This window comes from Peromyscus maniculatus, chromosome X, assembly GCF_049852395.1.
Source record: "Peromyscus maniculatus bairdii isolate BWxNUB_F1_BW_parent chromosome X, HU_Pman_BW_mat_3.1, whole genome shotgun sequence".
Taxonomy (NCBI): domain Eukaryota; kingdom Metazoa; phylum Chordata; class Mammalia; order Rodentia; family Cricetidae; genus Peromyscus; species Peromyscus maniculatus.
Window position 1 is genome coordinate 48,827,084 of NC_134875.1, and position 21,285 is coordinate 48,848,368.

A 21,285-nucleotide genomic window follows, 5' to 3' on the forward strand; every position below is an offset into this window, starting at 1 on the left:
AAGTATCTCCACTCCCTTTTTTCATTTAATTTTATTTATATTGTACGTTATTGAGAAGGGAAAAGATACAGAATACACCACGATGCTCAATTATTTAACGGATCATACTTAACATTTTATATTTTAACACAGACCCGTACCAACAATTGTTCTCATGAGCTTTCTGAACCATTTAGCTGCACTGCTCTCCTTCTAAATCAAATATAAGTAATTTGTTGTCATAGCAATGCTTCTTCCTACTCCAAAATAGTTCAATACATGCTTTGTTTCAGCAGGCAACTATCTGTCTACCCAAAATTGGTCATTATCTTCCATCTTCTTGACAAATGTCTTATTAAATTTAGCTGCCTGGCTTTTACAGTCATCAGGAGACAGTATTTCTGTGCCACTTCCTGGCACCTGTACAGGAAAGGGGCTTCCAGGACCTCTTAGGAACTGCCTGCAAGCATAGCCCAGCAAAGTCCCTGGGTGACAGCCAATCTCGGAAGTCATGATGACAACCATCCTTGGCATTATTACCCAGCTTATAGAGCACTGTCACTTGCTTTCCTGTATTCAAGGCAGGGCTTCTGCTACACCCTAGACCGCCATCAGTTCCTTATCTACACTCATCACTAGAGGAAGTGACACTTGTTGGGTCCCTTCCTTCCTGAGGCTGAGTTCTGATCTTCTGTCCTTTTGATGTGGTATATAGTAAGGTAATGAGGGAAATGAAATAAATCAGCTACTGGAGTTACAGCAACAGCATAGCCATGGGATATGACTTTGTCAGCGCCCTGTGCAATGGTCCAGTGACGGTATCAGAGATCCTGGGCCAGTCAGTGCAGTATTCCTGGTAATCTTGTATGTGGGGTGCCTCACAAAAGTGATCTAACTTGAACGTATCACTTGGCCACCACGCCCCCAACACAAAGACAGTTGGATCAAAGTGTATGCGCCTACAACCTTATTCTCTGTCTCAAAGATTATCCATTGATTTAAAACACACACACACACACACACACACACACACACACACACACACACACACACACGTATGGGGCTGGAGAGATGGCCCAGTGGTTAAGAGCATTGCTGCTCTTCCAGTAGACCCCATCCGATTCCCAGCACCCACGTTTGGGTATCACAATCATCTGTAACTCCAGTGCTGGGGGACCTGATGCCCTCTGCTGGCCTCCAAGGACACTAGGCACATACATGGTGCACAGACATAGATGACATGAACACCCCCCATGTTAAATAAATAAATAAATATTAAACATGCATATGCATGACTAGTGTTGTTTTGAATTGCTGTTCCTTCAAGCTCTGATCTTTATTTTGTGCAGCCACGGTCTGTAGTATCTGCAACCTCCTCCATCTCACACTACACTTTTATGAGAAATGTAAAGTGACATTTGCCCAGGCCTTTTCAGAGAAAATGGAGGAAAATAGATCTCCGGGAGCAAATCCTTTCTTTTATCCATCTTTTATTTTTACTTATGATTTTGTTTCTGTAAACAAAACTAAATAAAGGTTTACTTCATAAAAACCCAGAGACTGAAAGGGGAGGATCGTTGTGCTGACATGAAATGACACTGGCTCACCTGCTCCCGCTTCTCAAAAATTCTCTGCGTGGAAAGGAAGATGACAAGCGAGAGCTTATTTGGGAAATGTAATCAGAACTAGGAGCTGCCCTAACAGAGCCTGAAAATAAGATTTCACAGCACCATGTAGGCTCAAGAGCTGAAGCTGAAAACTTCCATTCCCACCCGGATGTGCCCAAATGCAATTTGCCTCTCAGTAGGACTTCCCACTTCACATAGTCCAATTCCGTTCAAACATCTAATGAAAAGAGACAGTAGTTGCGATCATTTCTGTCGCTTAGTCCTTGTGAGCACTTGTCTTCTACAGATTGCAGATGCTGCTTCTTTCTCAGCAGAGTGAGCAGAAGAGATTATTTAGAACACCAATGTAACTATTATCTCCATTTTCCCACACCTCACACCTGCCACATAATTATAGCCCTAAACCTAAAAGGAAGAGGGAAAGTCACAAGATTTGGGTCAAGTCTCAGAGAAACAGCAAGCAATAGGAAGAAGCCTATGGGTCAGAAGACTGTCTCACCCACCAATGTCATTAAGGCCAATGAACAACAAAGCTCTGGCCCCCAACTCCATGCCCAAACCCAGAAGTGTGGAGTGTTTAATGGTGTCTGAATGCTGATGAAAACCTCAGACACTTGGAGGATGTGTGGTGCTTAATTTTGTCTGGCAGTGCCAAATTTAAAAATTTACTAAAATTCTTTAGCTGAAAATGTGCCATTTTGACTTTAAACATGTTTCCTCCCTGGGGCTCAAAATCCAATTTACCCAGCCCACCTAGAAGGATGCTTTTGGTATCAACATGCCACCCTTATTGATCTTCTACAGACCAAGTTGCTGTAAGATGCCTAGATGAAATATGTGATGAATGGATATGACAAAAAACCATAAATAATAATCTAGTAAAAGTTGACTAAAAGAAGAAATGCATAAATCTGCCCTTATGACAGTAAACCTTAACAGCTTTTCCATAAACTTCTAGCAAAAATCAAGTAAGATCTCTTATTCCCATGCAAACTACTGGGAAATTTAGAAAAGGAAGAAACACTTACCCCACCCATTACATGAGCTAGTAACATACACTTAGTACCAAAACCTGAGAGAAAAAGATGGCAAAAGAACACTGGAGTCGGATTCCCTCAGGAACATAGCTAGCAAGCCACCGAACAGTAGCAAGCCATATCCAGGAATAATAGAGAAGATAATACGTCATACTCAAGGGGACTTGATTCCAGGACGGCAAAGTCCCTTTAACATTACATAATCAATCAATGAAATCCACTACTTTTTAAAGACTAAAAACAAAAGCGCTAGGGTCGACTCAAATTTTAAAAAGTCTGTAAGATCCAACATCCATTCATGACTCTTTCTTTTAATCTTAGTAAAGCCAAGAACAAAAGGGCCTACTATAACCTAATGTGTATCATTGAACAAATCTACAGCAACACCCCTCGGAGTGGCACAATACCCAAGCATATCCTTTAAGATAAGGGTATAAACTGCTGCCCCTTGTACCAAACATTGTACCAGAACAATAAGACAACAAAGGGAACGACTAGGGGGGCTGGAGAGATGATGACTCAATGGTTAGGAGCACTTGCTGCTCTTGCAGAGGATGAAGGTTCGGTTCCCAGGACCCACATAATAGCTCACAAGTACCTGTAACCCCAGTTCAGGGGGGGGGGGGCTTCCAACAGGTATGCACATGGTGCACATACATGTATGCAGGCAAGATACTCATATGCATAAATTAAAATAATAAATATAAAAAAATAGGAAACAGAAAAAACCAACTGGCTGCAAATGAAGCCACAGGTGTCTCATTTGTCAATTATGATTACCAACACAGGTAACTCAAAAGAATCCCCCAAGTAAATTCATTATCATTAACTTAAAAGTGCTTAGCAAGGGTTAGCTAGATTATGAACAAAAATCGATCATATTCCTAGGCACCAGCAACTAACAAAATTATATGCCACTTAAAAAGGGAAAAGGAAATAGTATCTGGTTATGCTCCTAGGCTCTGGGTCCAGATCACCTGTTTTCTAATTCAGGTTCTAACCCATTAGTTCCACGACTCTGGACAAGCTAATTCTCTTTGAGGACTATTGTGAGTAGTAAATGAGTTAAGACACATAAAGTACATAGGAGAGTGCCTAGCACAAAGTAAGAGGTAGACTAAATGGAGCTCATGATGACTGTGAAGAAGCCGCTAACAGGCCTAGTACCCGAGCTCTGCTGGACTCCAAAACATCTCCAGGGATGAGAGTGAGAGAGCTACCTGTCACAGGAGCCAGCGGAACCTGCCCATGTTTTCCCAAAGGGTGGACACTTAGCTCCCCCACCCAGCATACAGCTCATTACCCACACACTCTGCTGTCTACAGAGTAATTAGCAGAAGAACACACCCTCTCTCTGGAGGTTTCTGCCCTAATCTTACCAGCTCTTTAACTGGCAGTAAAAGTCAACAACTTCAAGCTTCCTGGGAAGATGAAATCCAGACTTCCTGGTAGATACCCTTCATTATCCAAAGGAAAGGTCTATCTCAGCCCCTATTCAGACGAAAACCAGGAGCTGTCTATGGGTTATTAGAAGAAAGGTGATGTTCCTAACTATAAGCAGGGGCTGTGGTATATTTTTAATACTTCCTACATATCACATAGTATCCTCGGGGCTTTAGAAATATTCTTGGGTGGGATAGACTCAAGCTATTAAGAGTGTGTGACAACATGTAGATTAATAGAAATGGATTAATTCAAGTTATAAGACCTAGTTAGAAAGAAGCCTAAGCTATAGGCCGAGCTTTCATAATTATTAAGTCTCTGTGTCATTATTTGGGAGCTGGTGGGACAGAGAAAGTCTGAAGATGTGCATGAGGCAGCAAAGAAGGAGAAAAGAGCCCAGCCTCCCTACCATAATGGGCTGACATCTCTTAAACCAGTCCTTTGTTATAATAGTCTAAGTTTCTATTAAGTCCAATTTGTCTATTTAAAAAAACAAAACTTACAGGCACAAGAACACCCACAAACACACACACACACACCATAATAACAACATTTTTTTTCTTTAAATCAAAGCTTTAGGACTAGGGATGAAGCTTAGTTATGGAGTTCTTGCCTAGCCTGCAGGAAGCACTGAATTCTGCCCCTACCACCACATAAACCTGGAACACGCCTGCCATCCCAGCACTTTGGAGTGTGGGGTTTTATAGATGGTTAGCCTTAGTGATATTTAAGAGAAAATAGAAAAGTAAAAAGAAAATTATACTAGAACTAGCTATGTACCTACTTAACTCTTAAAAGTTTGCAAGGAGATAATGAACATGTGTATGACCCATAGTTTAGACTGTTCTCTTCTGGAAGCAAAGCTCTCTTGCAAAATAGAACCCACATTCTTGTAATTCTAACATAGAGCAATAAAATAGGAGTATCTCATACATATTTAAGTCCCCTGTTAACTTTCAGCCTTTATTTGATGTTTATAAATATCTTTAGAGACCACAGCCCTGAAATTAAATAACAACAGCCAATTTAAGAAAACACTTTCTGACATGGTACTAACAGCAAAGAAACTCCATTTCGGCATAAAATCCACAGGAAAACAAAAGCAATGTGTAACTGGCGAAGCATGCTGGAGCCATGTGCTGCTGACTGACCTGCCCAGAATGCATCATGAAATTCTTCCCTCCCCATTTTTACCTTTCTGACACATTTGGTCCCCCATCCTGTTCAGTCTGTCCACTCCACTAAAAAGCAAGAAATGAACTGACAACGTCACGGACTGACTGAAAAGCTGTGTGTGTCAATACTGCCGGCTCTCCCACAGATGCAGAAACTGAGTCTCAAGGAAGGGAAGGGACTTACGCGACACGGCAGGTGATGGGTAGGTCTCCTCAAACAGCTGGTCCCCCAGTACAGAACAGATGTCTTCTGACCAATTCTCTAAAAAAGCTTACAGAAAATTGTCAACAGGCTCGTCACAGATTCAAACTGTAACTGCAGAGGTCTTTTAATGGTAGGTTCTATTATTTTAGCACATAGAGACCAAGCCAATGTAAGGACCCCAAAAGCAAACCAAAAAAGAAACAAAAAATACAAAATCCAAACCTTTTTGGGCGCTTACATGAGCTGGCAGTAAAGCATAAAAGGAATCCAAAATCTGAAAACCTCTGAAATCTAAAGAACTTCTGTCGCCAAGAACTGTACAGATGAAGGAGTCAACCTGTACTTAACCATGCTAGCTTTGGAATCAACCAGATGTTAAATATCCATACCAACTTGTCCACTTTCTAACTGTGTGACCTCAGATACACTAGCTAACCAACATGGATTTTATTTGTCTGTATATAACCTGGAAATGCCAAATTATGTATCTATGCATTCCTCAAGATGCCTGCCACATGGTATTATTCAACAAATGTTACTTGGTACTATTACCACATCCTCAGCACTCTGTGTGAGAAGACGATTCAGGAAGTTCAAGTCCACCATCTTCACTTCAGATTACACCAGCCTATTCCAAGAAAACCCCAAACTCGGGTTCTATTTTCTGAACTCTGGACCAGCAAGAAATAAGGACTTAAAAAAAAAAGGCCTGCTAATGATTCTGGCTGGTACCACTGCATTCATTCTCAGGCCCACACAAAACCAGACACCTCCAGTCTCCAAGGTGCTTTTCACAAAAGGAAAATATAGAGCAATTGGAGGAAGGAAGAGATCAGAAACACACCAGGTCTGGGAAAGGGCCTTAGAAGCAATAGAAAAGGACTCTAGGAACCAAGTCCCAGCTACTCTAGTTAAGGAGAAAGCAGCCACGCTTGGTCTTTGATAAGGCAGAGCTATCTTCTGGGCAAGGTCTTAAGAAAGGAGATATGCTGGGCGGTGGTGGCACACACCTTTATTCCCAGCACTCAGGAGGCAGAGGCAGATGGATCTCTGTGAGTTCGAGGCCAGTCTGGTCTACAGAGCGAGATCCAGGACAGGAACCAAAACTACACAGAGAAACCCTGTCTCGAAAGAGAGAGAGAGAGAGAGAGAGAGAGAGAGAGAGAGAGAGAGAGGGAGGGAGGGAGGGAGGGAGGGAGGGAGGGAGGGAGGGAGGGAGGGAGGGAGGGAGGGAGGAAGGAAGGAAGGAAGGAAGGAAGGAAGGAAGGAAGGAAGGAAGGAAGGAAGGAAGGAAGGAAGGAAGGAAGGAAGGAAGGAAGAAAAAAGTTAGCCAGGCACTAGGAGGACAGAGGCAGGCAGATCTCTGAGTTCAAGACCAGTCTGGTCTACAAAGCAAATTCCAGGACAGCCAGTGCTGTTACACAGAGAAATCCTGCATAGAAAAAAGAGAGATGGTTGCCTAGGGAGGGGTGTCATTTTCTTCAGTGATATAACCACCGAGACTTGCCCATGCTCCAGTAAAAAGCTCTCACCAACATTCGAGCAAGGAGTTCTAATTAAACTCAGTGGGTCACACACAGAAAGCCATAACAGTAGGTGAGGGACGTATTGGGAAGAAGATGGGTTTTAGCAGGAGAGGGACTGGGATGGCCAAGGAGAATGAAAGGTGAAAAAACTTTCATTATATACACATAAAAAACTGTTAAAACTGAACACACACACACACACACACACACACACACACACACACACACACACAGAAATTCCAGTCCCTCTCTCCCTCCCCCAAACCACAAGGAAGCCTGGAGGCATAAAGCACAAAATGGAATTCTCATTAAACTTTTAATATGGGACATTAGGTTCACTCATCCTTCAAATGGGGCAGAGTGTCACATAACCTCAAAGGGTGATGGCGTGACAGACCAGTCATGACCCTGCTACTCCCAAGTGCTGTGGCCTTGGGCAAGTAGCTTCCTCTCTGAGGTTTGTTCCCATCGGTAAAGCAAAGGTCATGAACTCCAGGAACTCAGCTCCCTCCTACCTCTCCCATTTTCTGGACAAGAACTCAGTACGAACCTGCCACGTAAAACTGCAGTAATCTGACTACAAATGAAGCTTGACAATACATTCCCTGGGGGCAGAAGCATGTACCGTGCTTTCTCCCACTTCCCATGCTAGGCCCAGAGTAATTGCTTAATAACTGTTAAATGATGTAGATTCACCACACAGTACTTAGCATATAAGAAGCTCTTTGCATGCCAAACAGGTCTCCTCAAACCTCTCTCCCACCAGACTTTTGAAATGTGGCAGATTTTACCACCCCTGGGCTTTTAATACAAAGAAGCATTGCACAAGACAACAAAGTTCCTTGTCATATTATGTGACAGTGATTGAACAGCTAGGTAGCACAAATTCTGCTCTTTTACCCAGTATGATGCAGATCTGGGCCTGAGTGCTGGTACCCCACCCATCCTACAAGTTATATGATTCAGGGTGAGTCAGTGAATGCAGCTCATGGCGAGGCCCCACAGAGGCACTGACTATTACGGAAGAACTCCTGAATTTGACATCCTAGGCCTGACCCCACTCTAGACAGAAGCAGAGCTCACTAGCATGCAAGGAGACGAACCATTTATGCGAAAAGTGGAGCCCAACGGCTTTGGGAATGCAAAGGAGGAAACACCTGTGTCGAGATATTATTTAACACACAGACACACAAGTCTCAGCTTAGGCTCTGAATATTTAACAGTCTCTACAGTAGTGATGGATTCCTAATCCTGTCTGGTGACTGGAATCATGTGAGGAACTTTAAAAGAGGCCTATATCCAGGCCTCAGCCCAGATATGGTTAAGAACGGGATAGAAAACCAGACATGGTGGCACACACTTCAAATCCCAGCACTTTGCGGGCACAGATCTCTGTGAATCTGAAGCCAGAGGGCTCTACATGGTGAGTTCCGGGATAGCCAGGGCTACATAGAGACTATGTTTCAGGAAGAAAGAAAGGAAGGGATGGAGGGAAGGAGGGATAGAAGGAGGGAGGGAGGGAAAGAGAAAAGAAGAGAAGAAAAGGAAGAGGAAGAGAAGAAGGAAGAGAAGAGAAGAAAAAAGAGTAGGAGCTGGGCGGTGCTGGCGCACACCTTTAATCCCAGCACTTGGGAGACAGAGCCAGACGGATCTCTGTGAGTTCAAGGTCAGCCTGGTCTACAGAGTGAGTTCAGAACAGGCTCCAAAGCTATAGTGAAACCCTGTCTCGAAAACAGCAACAACAAAAAAGTGAGTGGGGTAGAGGAGCAGGCATATATTTGTTTTCTATTCAACTCAGCCTCAGTTGACTGAGAGGGGCACCGGATGTTGACAATCTTGTCTTCCACCTTCTCCTTTTCAGTTTCTAGACCCCAAATTAGTGTCAGGTCCAGCAGGTGGTGAGGTCTAGAAGAGGCACCAGCATTCCAGTCCAGTCCCTCAGCACACAGCTCACTAAAGCTACCTGAAAACCTGAACGGGGGGGGGGGGGGGGGGGGTCTCCTTGCCTTCTTCACTGCCAGAGCTTGAGATAGAATCTGTCCATGCCAGGCAAGTAAGTACCCCACCACTGAGCTGCACTCCCAGGCCTGGGGGACTTAGCTTAGGCAGAAAAGGCTATTAGCTCCTCCAGCCTATACCACACTGTTACATATGTCAGACACTGAACTGTCCTGAGAGCTCTTCCCTTTCTGGAAGCATCTATCCTCCTCAAATTGGGATTCCATGTATCCTTTTCTCAACTTCTCTACCCTGTTTCAGGCTGACATTTTCACAGTGGTGAGTGCTCCGGGATCCCTGTATACCTCAGAGCATCAAGTCAGTCTGTCTGTCTGTCTGTCTGTGTGTGTGTGGGTTGTCTGTCTGTCTGTCTCTCTCACACATACACACCAACCACACACATAGATGCTTACTTTTAAAAATCTGTCTTAATCAGCCCCTGCTTGCCTCTAGGGACTTCTCTACTCTTCTAGTAATCCCCTCTCCTCTTGGCTCAACTTCCTGACACTGAGTAACTGCTTGGTTTGGGCAATAATCTCTCCACCAAGGCCGCAAAGGGCACAACCTCCCCTACCCAGGGTATTTTCTCGTTGCCAAATCTTTTCTCCAGTGAATATTTTATGATAACCGTTCCCTCAAGCTACCAACCACCTCCTTTCTTTACTCCTATTTATTTATTTGTTTGTTTATTTATTTATTTATTTATTTTGGAGCTGAGGACCGAACCCAGGGCCTTGTACTTGCTAGGCAAGCATTCTACCACTGAGCTAAATCCCCAACCCCTTATTTATTTATTTTTAGATCTTAGTGATAGAACCCAAAATGGCTCCATGCATGCAAAACGTGTGTTTCGCCCCTGAGCTACACTCCAGCATCCTTTGCTCCTTTTAAATATTCTGCATGGGCAACTATTGTTCTAATTATTTTGTTTTGCTAGGTAAGTGTTCCACCACTGAGCTTCACCCATAAGCCTTAATATTTTTCCTAATTACTGTTAAAAATCTGTGCTTACAGCAAATTCACACAATATAGGATGGTAGTAAGTAACAGTTTAATGTGTCCCTTCCCCCAACCACTCAGGAACAAGCACTCTTTGGTATATGTTCTTCCAGACTTTTTAAGAGTGTGCTCATAAAAAAAAAGCACCTATAAAGGGTTTTTCTATCATACATATTGTTGTGCTATTGTATCTTTTCGTTTTAGTAACGTACAGCAACAGCTTTCAAAGTGGTTACAGAAGGCTCCTTTTAAAGCCACACAATATTCACTGACCTGATTTACCATTCGCCTACTGATGGATTCATTCCCAATGCTCTCTGTTTACCAACTGCCATAAAGAGCTACACATACAAAGGTCCTCACACATTAACATTTATAGGGTAAATATTTAGAGGTGGGTGGAGTGGTTGGCAACAGAGGACAAGCCTTTCCTTGAGCCCTCGGGGCCTCCTGTCTCAGTACTGCTTGGCAGAGGACCAGCCCCTTTCCTGAAAGGCCTGCCACTCTTGGGTATCACCCCACTTCCCGGGGTGTCTTTCCACTTCCAATATGGCTGCTGCTTTGCTGAACCAGCTTTCTGTCCCGGAAAGGAAACATTCCCTAGACTATTCTTCCACTTTCATTTGAGCTTGAAGGATGTCCCTTGTCTTTTCTTCCTTTATATTCTCGAGGCAAATGCCTCCATAACTGACATTTCTAGTCCTAACCACATTTCAGTTGCCTAGGGAATATGCGAGCCTCAAAGGTCTAAATGTCTCAAACATCTGAAATTTAAACAATCCCCAAAATGTACTCGTGACCTTTGTCTCTAAGCCAGTCTCCTCATGTGAAAAGCCAAGGGATTGAACAAAACTCAATTAACCAAAAAACAAGTTTAAAAAGAAGCAGGAAGGAGCCAGGGACACAGCACGAGTGACAGTGCTTGGTGGAATTACAAAGCCCTCAGCATCCCACAAACTGAGTGTGGGAGCACAGGGCTCTAATCCCAGGATGCCCGCAGGAAGATCAAAAGTTCAAGGCCAGCCTTAGCTACATACAGTTCCAGGCCTGTCTAGAGATGGAGGGAGGGAGGGAGAGAGGGAGGGAGGGAGGATTGCCGAGGGCACACCAGAACTTAGGACATAGCAAAACTGATTTAAAAGAACCAGACCTCACATTTAAGGAACACAAACTCTCAGGAAGGGGCAAGGCATAAACAATTACATCATATAAGGCAGAATAACATTGCTAAATAGACGAGAATCATGAAATCGGGCCTGGAAGCCTGGAGACAGCTTCATGCAGACTGTCTGGACCAGGCCTTGAACGACGAGCATTTCAACAGAAATGAAGGTGTAGCATGAACAAAGGATAAACTCAGAGATGCATGGAAGGACACAGTGTTCGTGACTCAATCTGAAAGCACAAGAAAGCACGCAACAGAAAACAAAATTGGAAGGGCTGGGAGCCAAATCACAGCAGCTCCTCAGTTTTAATGTATGGAGCTCAAGCGTTGATTCCCTAGAGGATTTATGTATTCACCAAGCCTGTCTGTGTGCCATCTCTGACTGATTTGATAAGTGGCTGACTAGAAAATTACTCTAAAAACATTTTGAACCTGAACAGATACTCCCTGGGAAACATGCCTATGGCTGATTAGCATCGTCAGCCAAGAACACCATAAAAAAGTATATGCACCTCTTTGTCTGCCATCCCCACAAAAGACAACTGGGAGCAGTTGATGGTTTTTCAAGAAGGTATCATTCTGGGAGTGGCAAGAGCAGCAGATAGAGCAGGAAAGATACTCGAAGCAGGGACTATCTATCCATCGGGAGACTGCTGTAATAAGACACCGGATGTAGATGATGATGGTGATGAAGATGAAGATGTAAGAAAAAATTAGATGAGCTAGGACAGAGGAATAAGAAAAGGAAAAGATGGACTGAAGAGAAAATGAAAAGGACTGAAGAAAAAAGAGGAGTCAGAGTATATAAATGCCGGAGCTGTCAGGCAATGCTAAGACTGCTTCTACCTTCCCAGCATCCTCAAGGGGCCTTTAAAGTCCCACATCTCAAATCAAGTGGCTGGAAGAGTCAGAAAGAAAAGCATGGCCTGTTATGACAGTCTTCCCAGAGCGTGCCTTAGCTCTTGCCATCACGGTTCATCTAGTGACTCAGGATAAACAATTGCCACATTTGCCACCCCCTTCATCACGACTGTTCTGTAAGTTAACTAAAAGTTTAAGTTTGTTGGATTAAAGGATCGTTCCTCTGGCTTGGCATTTTACTCCAAGACCGTGCATGGACCTTCTTTCACCTTATTCCCACGCTCACTTACCCTTTGGACAAAGAAGGGCAGAGGTCATCCATCCATCCCTTCCAGACACCAGCCCTGGCTCATACCTCTGAATATGTGCTATGCATGACCATTCTAAACCATTCACAGGCAGTCATTTCATTCTTATAAGAACCTCCCGAGATGGCCCAGCAGTTAAAAGCACTGGGTGTTCTTCCTGAGGACCAGGGTTTGACTCCCAGCACCCACATGATAGACAGCTCATAAGTGACTGTAACTCTAGTCCCAAGGGACCCGATGTCCTCTTTTGGTCTCCTTGGGCATATTTAAGGTGCACAGATACGCATGCAGGCAAAACAGCTATACAGATAAAAATAAATTAAAATTTTTTTTGGGCAATGGCAGCGAACACCTTTAATCCCAGGACTCGGGATGCACAAATAGGCAGATCTCTGAGTTCGAGGTCAGCCTGGTCTACAGAGTGAGTTCCAGGACAACCAGGGAAACACAGAGAAACCCTGTCTGAAAAAAAAAATCAAAAAACCAAAAAGAAAAAAAAATAACCTCATGAATGAGATATTGGTATTATTACCATTCCATAGCTAAGAAAATTACCCAAGCACTTCAGGTATATTCACCTGGCAACAAACAGGAGAAAGGGATGAGCTTGGGAAACCTAAAGAAGAAAGGAAACAAAAATAAACCAGGCCCAGAAATGTCAACACTTAGCCAAGCTAGAAAGCAGCAGTGCTGGGACTCGAAGCCAGCTAGTCTGGCTCTGAGGCCTGTATATTTAACTAGCCACCATATGTCTTATTCTATAAGAAGACTGAAGCACAGACAGGCTACTTGACAATCCCAAACAACTCGGTGTTGTCAAGCCGTTAGTAACAAAGCTAAAACCGGGACCTAGGTCTACTTAGTACTTAACCCAGTACTCTGTATTACTGTGTGTTGCTCAAGTCCACTGGGCTAGCGGATTATCTTGGCCTTTTTCTCCTTTGAGCACTGTGGCTTATGCCTGACAAAGCTGCTAACTTCCGACCCGGGTCTCAGACGCCAGGCTCTTTCATGGAGGAAGCAATGGCCTCTTTCTAGCCACAGCTGCCCGTGTAATGAGCGTAAGCAAGCAGCATCTGGAGTCAGGCCACAACTGGCTCTACACACAGGCTCGTGTGCTCACACAGCTCCCCGCACCAGCTGCCCATGACAGGCAGCAAGACCAGGGTCTCCGGAGAAGTGAAGGCAAGTGGGGAAAAGGGCAGAACGGCACAGGCGCCCCTATACCAAACAGTTACCCAGGTGGACTGCAGCCAAAGGAGCGTCATTCGGAGAACTGCTACGGATTGCAATGTTCAAAATTCACAAGATTTCTGGGGCCGGGGATGGAGCTTAGGGGTGAAGTGCTAGCATGTACAAGGTCCTGAATTCAATCTCACATGCCACAGGAAAGAACTCTGTGAGCAAAAGCAAAAGTCTTAATTCCATTTTATGCTGCAACAGTTAAAAGTGTAAGGAGGCCATGCGTGGCATCACAATGTGAAACTAAGTTGGGAATCCAGAGACCATCCAGCACTGCTTCCATTTAGCTGTGCAACTTTGCCACGGGTAGACATGCGGATCCACTGGACATCTGCTGAGAGTCCTTAGGTTCTTTTGTCCCAAAAGAAGAGACTGGACAGAGGTAGGTGAATGATGACAATGAAATGTTTGATTAAGAGAGAATGCCCTTCCAAAAGAAGAGAGCAGACTGGTTGGTTGATACATAAAATGCCGATTGGTCAGTAGCCAGGCAGGAAGTATAGGCGGGGCCAGCAGAAAAAGAATTCTGGAAAAAGGAAGGCTGAGGAGACACCAGCCTGCCATCCAGGGAGCGGCAAGTAATGGCACACAGGTAAAGCCCCGGAAAACGTGGGGACATATACATTAACAGAAGTGGGCTGAGTTTAAGTGTTAGTTTAAGAGCTAGTCAGAAGTAAGCCTGAGCTAATGGCTGAGCAGTTTAAATTTTTTTTTAAAAAAGGGAGCAGAGCTGGGAGAAAGCTCTGGCATCGCTGCTGTATAGACTGGGCCGCTATAGGTAGCTCATTTGTAATCTCAGGCCTCTTTTTTTTTGCACGTGCTGTTAACATGCTGATCTTGGTGAAGGGTTTTCAATCCTCATAGCCAATGAATGAGTTCTTCATACTCTAACTCTGCCCTCACTCTCTGACCTTCTCTGCTGCCACAGCTTTGGAGAGTCATTTCACCTGTCTGTTTGCTCATCTAAAAAATGAGGGAGGATGCCAGGCAGTGGTGATGCACACTTTTAATCCCAGCACTAGGGAGGCAGAGGCAGGTGGATCTCTGTGAGTTCGAGGCCAGCCTGGTCTACAGAGTGAGTTCCAGGACAGCCAGGGTGCTTACAGAGAAACTGTGTCTTAGAAAAAATAAAAGAAAGGAAAAAAATAACGAGGGACGATAGCCACCTCTGAGCTAATCTCTGAGGGTTTGTTTGTTTGTTTGTTTTTAGCTCTTTTCCCCATCACTCAGCTGATTCAACAACCGAAGAAAGCGCTGCTAGAATAGCCTGCGTCTCCAAGTCAACAAAAGGGCAAACGAACTGGAAGCAAGTGAAAATGCTAGATAAACCCAAAGTGATCTTTGCGGAAGGCTGCCACTGAAGCAGTACATGGGCAGTAGACTTAGCGTCAAGCCTACAGCAGAGTTAATGAGTGTTCAAAAATGTTACAGATTGGTTTGGTGCATGGTGGCGCACGGTGGTGCACACCTGTAATCCTGAACCTCAGAAACGGAGACAGAAGGGTCCTGAATTTAACGGATGACCTGGACTACATAAAAAGACAAAGGCCTTGTCTAAAACACAAAGTCACCAGTGTTGTTATTACTGTCAACTTTTCCAGGGGTGTGTAAGATAATGAAAAATTACTGCGAGCTCCTCCTCTGAAATCTCACACTTCTTTGCCCATCAGACCCTGTTCCTGGTTTATAGCAGTTCAAAGGTCTGCAGAAGCACTCAAAAGGCAAGAAGCATTTCTGTACGACAGTCATGTCACCTGTAATCCCAAAGTACATGACAAGATGAGAAACGCATTGACAAGGAATGACATGAAGAATTTGGAAGCACTAGATAGCTCATCAGACAACCATCAGATGAGGAAGTCATTGAGGCTGGTCCCTCCCACTCATGCCCAGCTCATTTCTCTAGTAACACAGCAATTTGCAGAGAGGGAAACATCACAATTACTCCTCCTTAAGATTTACAAAGCCGCAGGGCAGTGGTGGCACAAGCCTTTAATCCCAGCACCAGGGAGGCAGAGGCAGGCAGATCTCTGTGAGTTCAAGGCCAGCCTGGTCTACAGAGTGAGTTCCAGGACAGCTAGACTGTTACAGAGAAACCCTGTCCTGAAAAAAAAAAATTTACAAAAAAAAAAAAAGCCTTACAAAAGGAAGGCAGAGGCTGCAGACTTTGTTGAGGTCCGTTAAAGGAAAGCTAACCTCCTATCAATTCTCCTTTAAGTACATGATTTTGGCTTAAGAGAATGGGATCTGAGCTATACCTCTGACTCTGGGTGGAAACAATGTTCTAAACTGCACAAAAGGTCACAGTATCAGAAAACGTGCTATTCCCGCCCTCCCTGCCCTCAGTCATTAATACACTTGTGCCTGCCACTTTGCCAGGACGCTACCTTCAGGAAAGCTGAAAACATGCTAAGGAGGGACTAATTACCCTCTTTCACTAAGACAATGTACTTATACGTCCCAGAATCCTTTTCCTCAGTGCACTTGCTGGTAAGCCTGCCCTGCTTTTCTGATCTCTAACTCCAAAAGTATAACTTTTTCTTTCCCTCCTTTTTATTACTCCTTTGGATAACAGCTAAAATCCTAAGCCTATACAATAAAAACTTAAAAATAAATCCTACGCCAGGCTTCAGTGGCTCACCCCTTCAGTCCCAAACTAAGGAAGCAGAGGCAGGCGGATCTCTGAGTGTGAGGCCAGCCTGGTCTACAGAGTGAGTTCCAGGATAGCCAAGGCTACACAGTGAGACTGTGTCTCTAAAAACAAGAAGGAAATAGAAGTAAGTCCTGCACATGCTTGCCCTGACACCAAGTATTCTCATTCTCTGATGTTCCCTTGCCTGACCATGTAGCTACTTGCAAACTTAGATCTAGCTGAAAAAAAAAAAAAAAAAAAGGCTTTTCTTCCTCTTACCCATCTCCCTCCTCTAGGCAGCTGCCAGGATGTACAACTTGGCTGGACTGTCGTTTTTTCTAAAACGCTATTAAAATATTCTTTATGCTTCGTCTGAGTCAGTTTTTAAGTTCTATTCTCAATAAAACTGAAGAACCCAAAAAAAGGGGCCAGTCGGAGCAGGACCAGGAACTTAATCCAAGGTTACAGTGAAGTGCCTGTGGAAAAGGAGGATTTCAAAAATAATAACAGGTGTGGGCCACAATGTACTTTGCAAACTGTTTTTCAGGACAGACCCAAAGCAGGGAGTAAGAAATTTGGGACGCTGATCCCAGTTTCCACATGCGTCCATCTGAGCAAACAGCGCTAGCTGTGAAGTGAAACCTGGCCAAACAAGAACAGGCTGCTTGCTCTGGAGACCCAGGGACACAGCGGCCTTCACATTCTTTGCAAATCCAACTCAGCCTTGGCCAATAATAGGTCATCCCTAACCTTGGCCTAAGACAATACTTCCCCCGAAGGGGCCTTTCCAGGGTGGACAGCCACAGGGCTGGAAATCAATCTCTTTTCTTCACTTACTGGCCAAAAAAATAAAAAATAAAAAGTCCACAAGCAAGCAAGGACACTTGACCTTGGCTGATGCTAGCTCACAAGGCTGTTCTTTTGAGAGCTGGATAGGGCAGTTACACAGAGTGGAGACTCACAGGTAAAATGAGTCACTTTCCTCTGGGTGCCCATATTGCTCCTGGCTGGGAATGAGAAATGCCCGGGGGAGAAGCAGCAGCTGGCAGCCCAGGGGGCCCAGTGTGAAAATGTTCAAGATAATGAAGGACGCGTGCACATGAGCCTCAGGAACATTCCTGCAGGGTACAGAGAATAAAGTGCAGTGAAGAGAATAAAAGTGCAGTGACAGGCACACACACACACACACACACACACACACACACACACACACACACACACACACAGGGTACAGAGAATAAAGTGCAGTGAAGAGAATAAAAGTGCAGTGACAGGCACACACACACACACACACACACACACACACACACACACACACACACACACACACACACACACACACCCAAGCGCCTGAAGCTCCAATAAAGGAAACCCTTAACAAATGCAAACGGATGAGGAAGTACTGATGTGAACTGGATCCTTTATTGCCGTCCTTCCTAGGTCTTAGAACGGTGAGTTTGGAAAAGCTCATTTCTAATGTCTGCCCTTCCCTTGGGTTGCAGTTTGCTATAGACATGCGCTCCAAACAGCTCTCCCAGGGAATAGGACTATTGCAGGAAAACACCTTAGCCTCCTCAGTCCTCAACTCAAGACTGCCTCTTTACCCACCAATGCTTGTGAATATACCCACAGATCTTCCAAGGTGGGGGTGAGGCACCTCCCTACCCCGTGGCTGTAAAGTCACATGACAAAGTAGTAAGGCCTAGAAACCACATTTAAACTGGGTCTCCCTCCCGTGACTAGTGGCTTAGACTCCAGAGCACAGTCTATTTTAAAACAGTGGTAGTTCTTGAAAGGAGAGGTTTACTAAATACTAGGACTGTAGAAGGTCCTGGGATTTGCTGGTGGGGCTGTGGCTTTGCTTTGGCCTATTTGCTGACACTGTAAGTAAAGGTGTCAGGAATCTGATCCCCTAACAACAACCTTCTGCCACACTGTGCTTCCCTTTTAGCTAAGATACTGGTCTGCTTTAAAACGTGCTCCTCTGGGCCTCGGTATGTATGTAGCTCAGAGGTAGAATACTCGTCCGGTATGCACAAGGCCTTGGGTAACAAAATAAAAAAGTAAAAAAGTAAACCTGCCTTTCTCTAAGCCCTGTGAGTGGTTCATTCTCCACAATTAACTCAGTCAAAAGACATTAAGAAAAATGTAAAAATGAAACCCATTCACCTCTCTCTATCCGACCCACCCACAGAAAACCACACCCTTCATACTTCTGCTGCTCCTCACTGGTTTCCTAGACTACCAATCTCAAGATAGCTTGCATCCTGGAGTCAGCCCACTAATACAGAGCAGGAATAAGGAAGCCACCAGAGCCACCTCCTGCCCCCCTTTCTCCCAAAGGACTGGTTAACCCGAGGCAATCTTCATAATGTCCACAACCATTACCACCCAGGTGCTAGCTTCATGAAAACCAGTATTTCTGCCCACCGCATGCCTCACACAAGGATTGCAGGGATGCTTTTGTTAACAAAAACTCTAAATCCAGTATGAAACCCTACCATCAGGCACCCAAGGTCGAAACAGCCAGTCATAATGCTAACCATGAAGGAACTTCTCATTTTAGTTGCCATCATGGTAGTTGGGGTCACAGTAGTAGTAGTGACTGCCGTTACCCACCTCATCGCTATCCTAGCTAAAAGATACTGAATGCACATTATGTGCATAGCATTTACTACAGTGACTTATTAATGGTTTCTCATCTTTACACAACCCTGGTATATTTATATGCGATCATTTCATTTCACAAATATGGAAACACAGGCTAAGTTACCCAGCGTTACATAGCTAAAAGGATTTGAACTCAAGACTGTAACACCTCAGCCCACAGACCCACCATCTACCACTCCTGCCTTGAAATATACAGAACTACAATGACTGCCAGTAACAACTAACGTCCTTTGCTTTGCTCACAGTGAGCCAAGACTACTGCTCAATTCTTGATTGAGATGATTTCATTTAATTCTCACAACAACCCTGTTTGGTAAGTGCTGTTAGTACTCCTATGTTACAGATGAGTGAAACTGATAAAGTAGTTAAACAGCATGCCTAAGGTCACATGGTAAAGGGCTCAAAGCCAGACCTCGGAAACAGAACTCCAAAGCTCTCTCCACTAGGCCCAACTTACATTAGGACAAGGAGATATTTCTATTGCCCTACTTAGTCAGGAACCCTACTGTGTCCCAATCCTGATGTGTTGACTTAATGGCAGTGAGGAAACCTCTCTAGTCCTTCTGTGTACATGCCAGCAATTCGGGTCTGGTTACTCTAGGAAAAGAGGATCCATCTCCTTCTAGAAGTGTCTCCTAGCTCCCATTTCCTTCAACCAGATTTCTGAAGATAACACCTCACCACGGTCCTCTGCTAATGCTGTGCCCAGAACATCTAATAAATGTTTACTCAGAGCTCCCAGAGCCACAGTTAAGGGCCTTAATGTGCAGTCTGGCTCTGTGCCTTATTTAATCAGCACCTGAATGAAATGTCTCTTTGCTAGCAACAGCCAGAGCATAGTCAGCTAGAGTTTTTCTGCAAACACAGCTGGTGCACTGGCAGAGGCCATTCCACTCACAGGCCAAATATACCCCAAGGTGACAGCCCTGCTGATGTGTGATGGAGATGGGGAGATGGAAGGCACTGAGCTGGAATGATGATGGACGCATGCTTCCTTTCCCTCCAGATGATCTCATTCTCCTTCTACACACCTGAGCACTTGCCGCAGGCCAGAGTTTGCGCTGTTCCTGCCCAACGCACCACACTGTTCCAGCACATCCACATCCCCGGCTGCCCACATCCTTTGGACCCAAACAATACAGAACAATACTGCACCTGGGTGGAAAGGTATTGATAGCTGCAATACTATCTGGAAAAGGAGGCAGAAAAAAGCACCAACCCTGGGCAAGGGAATATGGGAAAAGCCCGCTGCTTAAAAACACTAGACCAGGCTGGGCGATGGTGGTGTAAGCCTTTAATCCCAGCAGGAGGATTAAAGCACCAAAACTACAGAGAAACCCCATCTCAAAAAAAAAAAAAAAAAAAAAAAAAAAAAAAAAAAAAAAAACAAAACCAAAAACAACAACAACAACAACAAAAAAAAAAAACACTAGACCAGGGTAAGGTAACCAGAAATTTTTGTCATTATTTTTCTTTGAAAACAGGGTTTATTGATTTGATTTGAGGTTTTTGTGTGTGTCGGGGGGTTGAGACAGGGTCTCTTATGTAGCTCTGTCTATACTAAAACTTATTATGTAGACCAGGCTAGCTTCAAACTGAGAGATCCACCTGCCTCTGCCTCCAAAGTGCTGGGATTAAAAGTGTGTGCCACCATGCCTGGCTGGTTTATTTATTTTTCTTTCTTTCTTTCTTCCTTTCTTTTGTTCGTTTGTTTTGTTGTGTTTTTTTTTTTTATTTTCAAAACAGGATTTCTCTGTGTAGCCCTGGCTGTCCTGGAACTCACTCTTGTAGACCAGGCTGGCCTTGAACTCACAGATCTGCCTGCCTCTGCCTCCTGAGTGCTGGGATTAAAGGTGTGCGCCACAACTCCTGATGAGGTCCATTGATTTTTAAACTCAAATAGTCATTACAAAAAGGGTTTTTTCTTTTAAACAAATTCACACAAAGAAATAATAGAAAATGACAGCAGTGACTAGTAAGAGGAATAATAACTATATTCATTCTGTGTGTGTGTAGCAGTTCTGTTTACTCTAACATTAGGAAACATGAAAAATCCAAAGTCCAAAGCCTGAAATCTTCGAGCAGAATGTCTTAAATAAACACATAAAGTCAAAGGGTTTTCTGGCTCCACCCCTTTTAAAGAACTATGCATAAAAGGCCATCTTCCTTCTTTATACTCACAGTACTTTGAATCCAGTCTCAGTCCTCTGTCTAAAGAAACTCAACTTCGAGTCCAACACAAAAGGAGAATTTCTAAAATAAACAATGCAACAGTTTTCTTTAAAAATTAATTTCTCTTTTCCTCCTTTTTTTTTTTTGAGATACTGTCACACTACATAGTCCTGGCTAGCCTGGAACTCACTATGTGGACCAGGCTGGCCCCCAAATCACATTGATCTGCTTGCCTCTTCCACCCC

General features: G+C 44.2%; 1 protein-coding gene across 8 annotated transcripts in view; it reads right to left on the reverse strand.

Annotated features, from left to right (window-relative positions):
* Nucleotides 1–21,285, reverse strand: part of Tmem164 (transmembrane protein 164) — a 166,325-nt gene that overhangs the window by 132,583 nt on the left and 12,457 nt on the right. Inside the window, exon 3 of one of the 8 annotated variants that reach the window (XM_076562878.1) lies at nucleotides 21,050–21,121. The exons of 6 other annotated variants lie outside the window; for them this stretch is intronic. The gene's annotated coding sequence lies outside the window, so the exon portion shown is untranslated. Of the gene's footprint in view, nucleotides 1–5,446; nucleotides 6,571–21,049; nucleotides 21,122–21,285 lie in introns of those variants that run through there. One more of the 8 variants, XM_042269048.2, reaches the window with a different exon arrangement.